Source organism: Neodiprion fabricii, chromosome 7 (assembly GCF_021155785.1).
Source record: "Neodiprion fabricii isolate iyNeoFabr1 chromosome 7, iyNeoFabr1.1, whole genome shotgun sequence".
Taxonomy (NCBI): Eukaryota; Metazoa; Arthropoda; class Insecta; order Hymenoptera; family Diprionidae; genus Neodiprion; species Neodiprion fabricii.
In genome coordinates this window covers 21,608,347-21,622,855 of record NC_060245.1, presented here as the reverse complement: position 1 = coordinate 21,622,855, position 14,509 = coordinate 21,608,347, and the positions used below count along the sequence as shown (strand labels likewise).

The 14,509-nt window shown below is 39.7% G+C and overlaps 1 long non-coding RNA gene across 8 annotated transcripts; it reads right to left on the bottom strand.

The window, feature by feature from the left end:
* Nucleotides 1-700: 700 nt before the first annotated feature.
* Nucleotides 701-2,020, bottom strand: LOC124185969. Of its 8 annotated transcripts, none has more exons than XR_006871515.1 (3): nt 1,927-2,020; nt 1,273-1,510; nt 701-1,017 (listed from the first exon to the last, which is right to left on the bottom strand). It is a non-coding gene; the product is annotated as an uncharacterized LOC124185969 (long non-coding RNA). The 8 variants fall into 8 exon arrangements; XR_006871516.1 differs by having other exon boundaries at nt 1,934-2,012; XR_006871518.1 differs by having other exon boundaries at nt 1,273-1,536; nt 1,861-2,005.
* Between the last annotated feature and the right edge of the window lie 12,489 nt (nt 2,021-14,509).

Sequence of the window (14,509 nt, the reverse complement as noted above, 5' to 3'; positions counted from 1 at the left end):
TACAGAGACATCGTTATTCTGTGATTTGCATCAATTTTCAATTAACAGAGTTGCGAACGATTTTTTTTCTCCCTCCTCCCCCGTCATCTTCCTCTGAAAATGTCCTTCGGAGTGTTTAAGAAACTGGAAGTAAGAGAGGGCAATCAACAAAAGGCGATATCTTCGAGCATAGATCATCCTCCAAGGTTCTTCGGCGATATGTAATGCAATCGTTGGAGATGATGCTTTGAAAGAGTCGAACCAAATGCCCGCGGGCTTCTCGGTTCGACTCGTCTTCTTCCCCTTCGGCTTTATCATATTCTTATTCTTATTCTTATTCTTATTTTTATTCTTATCCTTCTTCACAAGCGTCGGTGTATTAATATTCATCCGTTGCATGCACAGATACGGATTGCAGCCGGAGATTCTCGCGTCAGAAAATATGACGAGTAGGAAACCGCCTCTCACGCTCTTGGCTCATCTTCACTCGGTCGTATAAAGAAACGAACGGTTGCAGTTGCGTCCAATTACCGGAGCTACAAACTTACAGATCGCGAACCCGCGAGCCGAGCGTTTCGCAATTATATCACCGCTTTTCTATGCTCCAACCTTCCAGCCTGCGATGACTCCTGTCACTCCAGACGCGGGTCGTCCTGGCTATCCGAGGATAAAAGGACGTCCCGGGCTCCTTTGCCTCTTGGGAAATGAAAATCAACTCTCATCGGGAATTACATTTCATTTATTTCACTACGGTTTACATCTTGTGACTAAAAATTGCAGCTTCGCCGATGAATCGAGAGAGGGTGGATAATATTTTTATCAATGTCCGGTGTGATCCTCCGTTTCGTCGACCGACGATCCGACCGAGAAGAAAACCGCCACCCAGACGACGAACAATGCTATCAGAGTGAGAAGAGTTCGGTATCGAAATTTGTCCCAGCATAACGAAGTCGCGTTTCTACGCTCGCTGCACATCATTTCTGCGCTTGAAGTCGCCACCCGGATTACTTCGTGATGCTCCATTCCGAAATGTAAAAACTAGAAACAAAGATATGATGCATGAGAATTTTTATTTTTTTCACAAAAGCTTCACAAATTTCGCGAGTAAGATGGATTCTGATTTCACGATCGAGAAATTGCGCGATCTGCGAATTCCTGGAGATGATTTTCTCACAGATGCTTCACCGAGCTTGTGTATTAATTGATTTACGGCGCAGATTCATCGCGACATGTAAGAGATGACGCGGATCTCTGTACGATTATCTATGTATTATGTAATTGAGTAACGCTCACCTTCTTTCCTCAGGACGACTGCTTTTGCACCGTTAAAACACAAAGATGTAATAATATTTTATTGTTAATATTCGAGAACACCGAGTGCTTTGTCTATTCAAGAAATGTAGAACGCGGTTGTTGAGATAGCCACAAAATTGATTATAAATTTATGCCAGGGGCTTCTCGATTAATAGTTTATCTTATCTCTCTGATAATGCCAGATCACTGATATCAACGATGCAGCTATTAATTGCCTCTATAATAAAATTCCTCCGTCAATCCCTGAAACGAATGATCAAACGCTCTTTTATCGTAGGAATTGACATCGCAATTTTTTTTTTATTATTATACTGATTTAGAAGATGACTCGGTATAAATTTTTAACAAATTTGAAGGAAGAAGGAAAAAAAAAAAATTGCGATGTCAATTCCTACGATAAAAGAGCGTCTGATCATTCGTTTCATATATATATATAATTCTAGTGATAATTGGTGAAAAAATCGAAGGATAAAAATGAACGAGTTTTTGCAGAATGATGAGCAACTATCGAATGATATTATTCTAATATCTAATTTTTGTGAATTAATTCCACAGCTTGATATCAACACATGAGCGATTCCGTCTCTTGGAGAAAAACAAAAAATAATTCTTGCACTTTCGCGAATCACGTACGAATCACCTGCGACCCAACGCGTACTTTGACATCGTAATAATACAATAATTTCCTACGGCAACCGAGTGCATAATCTTCCAGCGTATAACTGCATGATCGTGAACAAGCGCGTGAATAGATAAGTGCACCGATAGCCGTCGGCCGATAAGATTTTCATCGAGTCGCAATTCTCGCGTCTCTTCCTCGCTATAGGCGTTCAAACGTGCAGCGAGAGAAATCTGCAGTTGTGGTTACTCTACATTACTTGATTATTTTCATTTTTCACTTGTGTACATACCTACCCAACAAATGAATACAACAAATTCTGGGCAAAAAATTAAACCAAGTTTTGTAGCTATGAACATTAAATCCAGCATATTTTGTCATCATTATTTTTGATTATAATCACTCGTACTGTATTTTCTTCTAATTAATGTGATAATTGGATGTTGGTGGATAAATAGTTTGACATTGATGCCTTGATTAGTTGGGAAATTGTAGCAAACCAAAGGAACAGATTTCATGTTGGAATAACCAGAAAATGCAGTATCGAAAAGTATAATTGAACTATAATCACAGTTAGTTCTATCTTCTTTTCTTGTAATTTCAAAACTATATTCAAACAATTATCGTAACGATTACACCGATTTCACTAGAATTTCTTGGTAGAAACAAGAAATGAAATTTTGCCGTTGAAAGATGGTTAGAAATGCGGCAGAACTGCAGCGGAAGTATAATTTTAAAAGAAGAAGCGTAACGCGAGTGGAAGGAAATTACAAACTCTAAAAAGGCGAGGCCTCCGGCTAATCCCTGGTTATGAATCAGTGCTCCTTTGGAATCGCGCGTGGTTTTTTGCCTTTAGAAATCAAAAGCACGCGATACGCACGGCATCGTCTCTCTCCGACACCCACGCCGATCGTTCCTCAGAATCCTCGCGACACGGCGCGTTCAATTGCCGCAGGAACTAAGCGGAACACGAGTACGGGAATTTAAAATGAAATCAAAAAAACTCGCTGTTACGTGAGCGGAAATTAAGGAATCACCATTTATTTTTTATTTTTTAATTTTTTTTTTTTTTTATTTTTCTTTATCTTTGTCCAAATTTCGTTCCACTTTTACCGAATGTTGAATTTAACTTGCAGATGAGTTTTTAGTTGCTTTAATTTGAGTCCCCAAAAGTGGTAAAAAAATTGTAAACGAACGTTGGATAAAATTCCTTAATTTTAGAACATCAATGAGGGAAAATAAAATTGGAAAAATTATGTAACGTTTTTATAACGATTGAACATGGAATAAAAATGACGAATAAGAGAATTGCACAAGATGGTGTCAAGAAAAACAAATTATTCATTTATTTATGCGACGATTAACGAGTCGTGCAATAAAGTTTATTATAGAACGTAAAATGAGTTCTCGCTACTCGTCGAAAGCCAACGAACTTGGCTTGATAGTTTAGCATTGAACACGAATATAAAGCACAAAGTGTATAAGATGAGAATAGAATCGAATTAACAACAAGAATTAAAACAGAATAATGAAGAATAAAAGATGCAACGTCGGACGGTGATAGTTAAAATGTAAATTGTATATTATAGGAAGATCGAATATAACAAATAGTTTACTGTGTTGCTTTTAAGTGTCTTAAGTTTTTTACTGTCTGGCCAAAATATAGTTCTTTACGCATACTTCGGGAAACTTTGTTAACACAAATTTGAAATCGACTTCTCTCCAGCGATTGTTTCAAGCTTCGCTGATCAGCTCGGGTCTTCTATCCTGACGATTTTATTTCGAATAGAATCCATCGTGACAGCTATTTCCTTAATTACAAAACATTGCATCGGTAATTGATTGAGCCAATTTTAGAGCTCGCATTATTCCCATTGTTAGAAATGAATTCACGTACCGATTTCACCCCCAAAAAGAAAATCGATACCCACCGAGAACGGAAGACGAGATCGTTACACCTACGTGCGGATCATCAATCATCTCACGGGCAACGATTCTACGAACATCCGATAAGAATCCGTGCAACGGAATCAAATCCTCGGTGCAAGAAGAAACGCGTTAAAGTCAAAGCGGCGGATTCTTGACCTAAAAAGTAATAATTCGTACGTGGCAAACGCGAAAGTGGGCGGTCTTTAAAATTTCATCGGTAGACACGTATAAACAAGGTGTAAAAGAAACCCACCATATATATATACACGTATATATATATATATGTACTATATTCGTCGATTTACGATGTTCTCCTCCGCTATTTCTCATAGTATCCTAGCCATTGGGTCTTGCGATATAAACCCGCGTAGAATTGCGACACTGACGAGTTCTCAGTTCTTTCACGTATACACTTCGCGTATAACGTTCACAAAAAACAAGTTCTAACGATGAGTGCACAAACTCATCGCACCAATTTCTTATCGAAAATTTTGCTTTTACCCAAACGACAGTTACAAATCGACACTAGGAGTGCCCACTTAGCTTTCTTTTCAACGTTGCTGTGATAACCTGGTTGGAAGCTTCCGATTCCATCGTTCGATTTCGCTTGAGAAAAAAAAAAAAAAAAAAAAAAAAAAATGGATACAATTTTGAAGAAAAAAAGATTTTTTATCTTACCAACGATTTTCCAATACAGTGATTAGAATAGGGGAGATCAGTTTTGGTGACGGTGAAGCAGGTAAGGAAAATCGATCAGCTTTGTAGCGATTTATCGGCGATTGCGTAAATTCATTTCCTTCGGGTTGAGCAGGACGCCCATAATGCCAGGAGGACGAGGCAATCAATGTGCCCCCTTTGATCCTTTGATCCGCATCGTTCGCCTACCTCGTTCGAGCAACACCAGCTATTATACGAAGTCGGTGATTGAGTGAACGAAATACAGCGATCAGTTTATCGCTAGGTGGTTGAAACGGGTGAAAAGATGAATTTTTCGAAATTCTAACTCGAGAAAAATTTCGTGCGGATGACGAAGGATTTAAAAACAGCTTCCGACTCAACGATTTTCAGACTATTGCAGGCGAAAAACGGTGATTTGTGAAATAATCCGGCGATAAAGGAGGTTCGTTTTTTCCGATCCTTAAAAGTCTTGAAAGGATTTGAAGGGATGATTTGTTTACGGTGAAGGGAAAGTTAAACGATCGGCGAAGAGGTGCTTAAATTGTTCAGGCAAGTCGTAAGCCGTCGATAAACCGTAAAAAATTTTCCCTCTTCAATTTACAAATCGAACGTAAACGTTAGTCAAGTTAACGATTTTATTAACGACGATATCGATCTCTTTTTTAATATTCGCACAAAAAGTTAACGGAGAAAATATTTTTTACGATCCAATACTGCATTGGTTTGTAAATTTGCCTAGGTAGCGATCTCAAATTTTTCGATAACGATTTTTTCACGGTAACAAACCGATTTTCCGATATAGGCATACTAAAGTGTTCCATGAATCATAGATTGCCGATCCTGATGATGATTAAATAATTAGCGACGTATCATAATACCGATCTCTCGAAATTCCGAACGTCTAGTTTCGGTTTAAATTTTTTTCCCCTCTCCGCGGATGATTCCCACTCTCTTTATGGATCGTGGATTCACAATATTACGTGTACAGCCGCGTCGGATAAACATGGTTCTCATAATTATGTCGCAACGATAATATCATACCGACCTACCAACCTCGTGCCTTTGTCACGGCCATCACAATAAATCAGATCAATCTCGAAGAGAATAATTCATCGATTTTTCTCCCTCGATCGAGTCTGAGAAAGAAGCGCCGAGCATCGAACTTTGCAAACAATAAATATTATATACATATAGATGATATGTAATCAAAGATTGCGAATGAAAATTGTTGAAGGAACGAAACAATCGAACAAGTCAACGGATAATAATTCACCCTGATATTCTTCCGATCTTCTTTGTACAAGCATATAATTATACTTATCTCGTAGCGCTTTTACAGCTGAATGAATTTTTGCTCGCGATCGTTCGCGATTCAGGCGAAAAGAAAATGACAAGAAACAAGGTGAAATACATTTCACATTCTCCCGATGCACACACTCCGACCGTTTGTCTCACGCTCGTAATTTGCGATACAATTTTATTGTGTGTGGTAACACAGAAGTCGGGAACAACTCGGCGCTCAATTATCTGCCCGTATAAACGCACATTGTATCATTCGGCGCATGAGAACTTTGGAAACTCGGTATCAACGGCTCGCGGGAATGACAGAAAATCTAGTAGATGTTGCGCGTGTGTTTCACTTTTGGCAAATCGGCGCTGATCCAATTTCCACCCTGAGCCTTGAGACGTCGCGCTGGTGTGAAAAATCCTCGGAAGATTCACAATCAATTCCACGGTCGTTTCGACCGGTAGGCGCATGAGAAAAATGCATTCACTCAAACGGCTTCTGAATCACCGCGTCTCGATCGTTCAAGAACGTCGCACTTGACTACGAATCGAATCCCGCGCCGCCGATTTATTCGCGATTTTGAATATCGTTCTATTAAACGGGCAAATTGATTATGCAGGTATATGCAACTGGCACGTGCGAATCTCTCTCCGTTCCGCTTACGTGTAGATATCTCACTTACGTACATAGACAAATCGAATGCGCATCCGCTTTGAGATGCGGACCGCAGCCGCAGGCGATAAACGCTTAAAACTGCACGATCAGACCGGCTGCGGTAATAAGAAGAGATGGAAATCAGCCTGCAGCTGCGATCCTCGGGCTGTAACAATGACATCAGGATTCATTTTTCCTCTCTGCTTGTTCTCGATTTTTATCTTTTTTTTTTTTTCTCTCACAAGAGTCATCCGGATTGATCCGATTTAGAAACCTATTTCAGGATTTACCGAGGCGGGGTTGAAATTCCGAATTATTTGGTGGCGAAACTTGAAGTCAAGAAATCAAATTTTCATAAAATAACAAAGTTTCGAATGATCAGAAACCCGGCGGTTCAAAGTTCCAAAATGCCAGATTCCGAAAAAAAATATCGTCCATCCGGAACTTTGCATTTTCGGAACTTTGAGCGTCGGGTTCCGGACCATCCGACACTTTAAAGTTTCGTCAAAGTTTGATTTCTTTACTTTGAGCTTCGCCGGCAAAAAATTCGGGATTTGGCGCTTCTGGAACGTTTCAAATTCGAAATTTCAACCCACCCCGTATTTCGCAAAGCGGATTTGCAGCCCCTGCGAGTGATTAAGAAGGTGAGAAGGTCTGGTCGATGAGCAATCCAGTGTATCCGGTGCACGTATCTCGGCTCTTTTTACATTCCGTGTTATTCTAGCATTATATTATACGCAGTCGTTATATCAGCCTTGGCATCTGCCCGGATCGAGACATTTGATCTCGGATCTATAAGCTCGATTTCTGTTCTCACCTGCGCAGAGATCCTCTTCAACGTGCGTAAAGGTAAACGTTAATCGACGAAGGAATCGGATGATCGACAGCTGTCGACGTTTCTCTTTCGCGGGTCCGAATTTTCACACCGATGACGAGTCTGTTTTTTTTTTTTTAATTTATAAACGCGATCTTCGATGACGTGATATATTCTGACGCGGACGGGGCACAAATATTCGAAATTACGCTCGGCGATGTAATAAAACGCAAAACCGTTTCAGTCACGTCCGTTTTCGTCATCCCGACTCGGTGATTGGATAATTAGCGAATGCGCTACGGGAGTAATTATACAAATGAGCGATTATTTTACGGCCTGAAAATTTCTGCGACGCAGCTGGCGCATCTTTCGAGATCACCAAAAGACGTTAAATTGCGAAACGATGCTCAAGGATCAATCCCAGATTTGTAATCAAATTAATCTGTTCAATGTTTCGTTCATTTTTTCATCGACCATCTCGATTTTCATTCGTTCGCTTTATTTGATAACTCGACGTCTTTATCGGTGGTGAAATTCTCTGTTTCGTTATGACGCGAGGCTCGCGTAAACCGGCTTTATAGACTTTTCTAAAAATCTACTCTTATCTCGGGTCAAGCCGTTCGGTTTCGCAGACGTGCAACGAATATCCATCCGGGGGTTGCGCAACTGATTGCGGTGCTGATACAGCTCCGAGCCGATTGAAAAGCTCGTGAAAAGGTGCGCGAATCGTGAAAAGAAAGCTGTAAATAAGAGCTTTGCTCAGGTATATGAAAACTCGATGCCGTAAACCGAAGGACCAAATTTCATCCGAAGCTACTAAACACTTTTCACTCGAGTTGATACTCAGGATTCCATTTCGATTCAGATATTCGCGAAGATTTTGCGGAAAAATTGAAATGTAAAGAAAATTGAAGAAAAATAAAAAAGAATTTCGTATGGTATTTTTTTTTTTTTAACCTTTCGAATCGATTGCGAGTTTTTGTTTTTAGAAAAAACGGAAAATATCGATTTGATCACGATGATATTGTCACGAAATCTTCGGATGAAGATAGAAGCGTGCAGAAGCTTAAACGGAGGAATTGGGAACGACAGAATATGCCTGAGGTGATTTAGTTGAAAGAGATCAGGTTAAATTACAGCGAGATGATAAAACCGCGGAGCTCAGGGATGAAGAGGATCTTTCGAACCGTCCCCGAGAGATTAATCGTATCGTTTCGTTCAACTGGAAACGTGATTCGCTTATAATAAACTCTCGAATGATCGCCTCAATTAGCCGGCGTTGATTAACAGCTCAATAGCCGGTCTTGCGATTCTCTAGATGGCGATATTTCGCACCGCGCAATTACGGTTGAAGACCTTATGCAGGGATAATGTGAATAATCGTCATAATCATCATGAACATCATTAAACACCGGTAATTATTAGGTTCGTTCGCAGTTGCGTTAGAAACTGGCGAATTTCCGCCTCTCAAAATTTCATTACGGCACGCGAAATGGAACCAATGTTACACGTCTGGCGATCAATCTGTCCGGGCGGTTAATTACGCTCACTGTCCATTCGATCGTCGGATCACAAAGCTGACTGATTAGCCGACGAATCCGGTGAAACGTCGGCCAATTATTCAACGTCGTATTTTCTAATCATCAATGATCAATCGAGAATCGAGATGTCACGCCGGTATCTTCAAAGTACCGAGCGAATCTGTTGAACGAGATTATCGTGAATCGCGTTTGAATTTATCGAGCGATTGTTTTGAAAATTAGGTTGGAAATTAATTGGTGAAATAAACATGAAACAGGTTTTTCGTAACGCGATGTAATCGAACCTGCGAATTTCAAAAAGTTAAAGTTTCTTTTTTGCCGATAATTTGAGTCTAGCAATTAGTTTTTTTTTCTGTTTTTTCTTCTCTGAGGTAAAGGACAAGGAAATTTTTGAACTATAAAATTTTTTAACCAAAGATGTGATTCTTCAGCTATTAAATTGAATTCGCGTGATTGGTAAATCGGTAATTCGTGATGAGTTAACATTTGAACCCGTGAACCTATGGATGTAAGATTGATCGATGGACGAGGAATCTGGGAGTAGGAAGCACGTGCCTTCGTTCGACGAAAAACATTGTAATTACGGGATGACAACTAAGACTTGTACGTGACCGAGGATCCACAGGTTGCCGAAGGAAGACTAGAAAAGCGAAGCGTGACGAAGGCTTGCGGAGATGAGCCGTCATTAGTCGATGATCCCGAGGATGTATTTATTCTCTCGGTGCAGAAGGGAATAGCTTTGAGAACAGGTGATGAAAGAGGCTGGAAACTCCCGCAGCACGCGTCTGAACGAGTGATTTTATAGGTACGCCGAACGATCGTGTAATTGAATAATCGATCATTGCGAAAGTCCTTAAAACTGTTTCAGTCCGCTGATGGATTCTCTGCATTTTATACTTACGACGTGCGTCGGACGATAGCTGGAAGAATTTTGAAACTGAGATAACGATCGGTTTATCCTCCGGATGCAAAGACTTGGAGAAAATAATTGTTCTTCGTATCACATATGTTTCTAACGGACAAGTTACAGGCGTATTAGACTTCGTGAAAGTTGGGAAGCGCAAATAGTTCCGAGTGGCTGTGGAAATAAGAGATAAATCAACCTCGGACGGTTTTACGAACTATCGTCAAAAAATATTTACATGGAAGATTTCCGAGACGGATGAGAGAGTGTAGAAAAAAATATGTGCACACATTTATTCAACGTAGTTTATTTTTTTTCTCGAAATTACTTGACAATCTCGACCTGTAAGATCGAAACAAAACTCGGCGTAATGTCGATGATTCAGCTCGTTTCTCCCAGATAAAAAAAAGTTAGGTAAACATTTTAGGAAAAAATTTCGTAAACTGTTTGAAAAATCGTGAAAATGTATCTAAAACTGTTCTGCGATTTGGTTCAAGAATCGATTCAAAATTAATTTGTTAATAATTTCAGGCTAGAATAGCTGAGGAATGTTTCAAAAAATTTAACTCCATTGTTCTCAAGATTCTCAACAAATCTTGTAAATTCCGATGCTGGTGTTGTTTAGGGACTGTTCAGTGAATTCATAATAAAAAAAAAAAAAAAAAAAAATGGGGAACGATCGGCCGAAAATCGAAAGAGACGAAACGAACGTTATAAAAAACGATTTTAATACAGAGATTGATGAAAAATACGTCCGTTCGACGTTGCCCAATCATCCGGTAATTACGAACACTCGCACAGACTATAAAAATCACGTAACGAGAAGGTGTCGGGTTACAATAAGGATAATAAATTCACCGAGGCATCCTCTTGCTTCTTTATTTCTTTGTTTTTATTTTTTCATCTTTCTTTCTTTCCTTCTCTTTTCGTTTTGCAAAATAGGAGCGCTGCAGTACGCGACGATCATGCGCCGCCGGTGCAAAGGTCTCAGTGAAAATAAAACGATAAAACGCGCACTAAAGGCGTACGATGCACAAGCTGCGATGCGCTAAAGCTCAATTAGCGCATTATTTCGCAACGCGGCGTCGGAGTTCAGAGTGTTTATAGCCGTGACTTAATTCGCAAATGTAATCCTGATTTCAGATATTAAACGAGCGATGAAAGAATATAAAAAATTCCTACAAAGTCTGTCAATTTCACGACGAATTAGTCTTCGACTTTCAGGCTAAATATTGCCCGAGGATATTTCACCGAGTGTGATAAAAAACAATATGTTTGGAAAATAATATAAATTGAGCGATGATTCAAACAAAAATACATACACACACACACGCGCACACACATATACATATATATATAAATTAACAATTAAAAGATCCGAATTGTAAACCAAGTTCGAATCACCCGTAGCCAAGGGAATAATTAACTTGGACGTTCTAATCGGAATTGACGTAATTCGGCCCGTATCAATTTACCGGAGTTAATCGGCACGGATCGGATCGAGAATAATAAGGAGGTGTCATAGATCGCCGGACTGATCGAGGGAACAACGAAAGATCCAGCGTTATTACCGCAGGACTCCCTGATCTTCGCTCTTGCGTTACACCGTGTTAAAAAAACGGTCCGTGTCAAAGGTTTTTTACGTGACATTTAAGCCGGGCGCATTCGTCAAATGAGAAATTCCGAAACCTCCGGACTGGCGCACGCGTGATTTATGCAAGGTAAACGCTGCGATGAACATTCTTCGTGACTAGATCGTTGATCGTCTCTCTCCGTTACGTTGGGCAAGCGACTCGAGCTGCTGCGCTGCACGTTTTGATATACTCCGGAGATGCTTGATTGATAATTCTTAGCTTGTCTCACCTCCGCTGAGGGGTAAACCACTTTCAATTAATAACGAGAACTCAATTCCACGATCGTATGTGCCGCGCCACTTTGCGTCTCTACACACACACACACACGCGCACGAAAGCAATAATTCTCATTCTCATTTTCTTCTTCGCTGTTTCGTTGTCGTACTTTTTTTTTCTATTTTTTTCTAATTTTTTTATTTTTCATTTTTTTATTTTTTTCTCATCTTCTTCTCTACCTCACGTTACCTTTGACCCTGGACAACTGTATTTACTCGGCTTGAGATCTCTCACGTCACCTTATACGACTACAAGTGGACGGACAGAGGCAGCTTGGTCTGATTGAAAACCTGATCGCCCGCGGGATGCTGGCGAGAACAAACGTATTATTTCTTACATCTCGTCGTCTAAACAGTTTACCGACCTTTTCATTTACAGCTGCTGCTGCTGCTGCTGCTGCTGCTGCTGCTGGGTGGGAAAGGAAATTCAGCTCAAGAAACCGGGTTAGGTACTCGAGACAACTGATTATTACGTAGGAAAATTTTTACCCACGCTGTATAGTTGTGGATTTTTTTTTTTTTTTTTATTTTATTTAAATTTAATTTTCTTTATCCTCGCGAAGTTTTAAAGTTGAGTCAATTTTTGTTTCGTTTTTTTCTTCGAGCCAGTCGGATTATCGCGCTCGTAAGCAATGGTGGTTATCTTGGAAATGTAACGAGACAAAGATACTAACATTACGGACGACAGGCTCGATATCGGCGGTTCATTTTCAGTCGGACTTACGACTACGGAAGGTTTTGTCGATTCATTGAAATTCATTCTACGATGACTAGCTGTTTGTGTTACTGGGAAAACGATCTACTTACAAATTTACCGAAGCAACTTGTCCTCTTCTAGTTATACAGTTGATTCGATGTGCTAATAATTGTTTATCAAAACCAATATCAATAATGCCCTGGAAAAATAAATACGTACTTAACAATATCAACATAGTGTGTGTGGCGCCTCCTGACCCGAGAAGATACGCGAGTGAGTAATTCGTCGGGGAAGGTCGATTTTTGACCGGAGTAAAATTCTCACTCAAATACCGACATGATGAAAAATAAAAAAAAATTCAACGAGGAATCCTACAGTGTGAATATAATTTAGTTAACTCTTTTTCTGGTATTTAAATCTCGATTACTTTGTATTATTCATTGACTACTGTGCCATAAACTGAGATGTCTTGAATTATTTCTTGAACGCAGTTGAAAGTACAAAAGCACAAATCGAAGCTCGATTCTCACTTCTAGATTTCAATATTCTTTCTTTCCTCACTGGCGAAAAATTCGCGTAAGATCGTGAAATTCAACTCGGTTCAAGTCGAGTTTTCAATTCAAGTTTTCCAAGTCTCATCACGAAGCTTGCAAAACCAGCTTAGATATGCAGCCTTCCAAACGCGTCAACACGCCCAACTCCGAAGTGTTTCTCGTCCCATTTATTTATGACCGAGACTTTTGTTCCGAACCTTTTGTTCTCTGTTAAACTTTCGCGGTTGAGGTAAATTCGCAGTAATTTTATCCACGGTAAAGCGAGTCGAATAAGACGGTAAAAGGTTCGAGACGCTCAACAACGCCAAGTGCACAGCTGCACGAGTTGTCCGCTTTAAATCTCCCTTTAAGGTTTTTTCCCAGATCCAGATCCGCGGCCTTGCGAGGTCGCGGTTCGCAAATTATCGCGTTATTCTCTCCATTCGCTAGACAAACGCGTATATGGAACGGGAGTTAAGTAGGTCGACCCATCGCTAATCAGACGTAATCGACTCGCGGTTTTGCCACCTTCGTTTTCATTCTCGTTACTTTCGATCAGCGTGTTGAAAGTCGAATCGAAAAATCGGTTACGGTAAAAGTAGAAAAGAAAAAAAAACAAAAACAGAACCAAAATGGCTATTAAAAAAAAAAAAGAAAGACAAAACATTTGCAAAAGAACTCTCATTCGTGTAAATTGCCATTTAATCACTTATTACGTACCTACGCTCGATTTCTGTATTTTTTTTTTTCTCTGAGCAAAATTTTGCAACCTCGACAAAAACGCGATGCGAACTTTGTTGTTTTAGCCAACAACCCAAAACTGGTTACAAATACCGAACACAGAGAAAATTGCAGTCTCATGATCGAATTTTCAAACGGTTCGGAAATTATTTAAAAAAATAATACTTGCCGTCACCCTTTTGCCATAGAATCATACCCGCGGCATTTTACGGATAGCCGGGTTCGCAGCTTCTGTGCAAATTTGTTGAGCTAGTGTTAACTGGGTTCGTCCTAAGAAAACAGTGCTATTAAAACTACCCTCTAAATTGATTCTGTAAATAGAATTCGGATGTCGTTCATGAATTTTGAACGAGAGTGAATTCGAAGTCATTTATTATTCCCGAGGTCGTATTTTTTACATTAATCGAATTCATCGTCAGCAAATATTATTGCGAATCAAAATTCCGATGAAATCCCAATATTAGGGTGTGAATTTCTTCAATATTAAACTAGTTTGAAACGATTTTTTAACCGCACACGCGATTTCTTTTTTTTTTTTTTTCTTACTATCCTTATCGCTATAATCGTACATCAATTTGCGAAGAATTTTCACCTGAACTACATTTTGTTGTACAAATTCCGCAAAAGATGACATTCCGGAATAAAATTTTTCAGAATTCACCTTATCTTACAATAACAACACGAAAAAAAGGGGTCATAAAGAAGATAAATAAAATCGTAAAGACCCGTTAATTACTACACGAGGATTATTTTTTGCACTCGCGGTAAATAAACATCATATGTCAAGGAAGAAAAATGTCGCAGTCGCAAAGCTTCTGGCAAAGCGACGTTGGCCGATCCACGTTTATACGAGACCCATAAAATGGGGGACAAGGACGATTCGAAGAGGCGTGCAGCGTGACCGAAGCC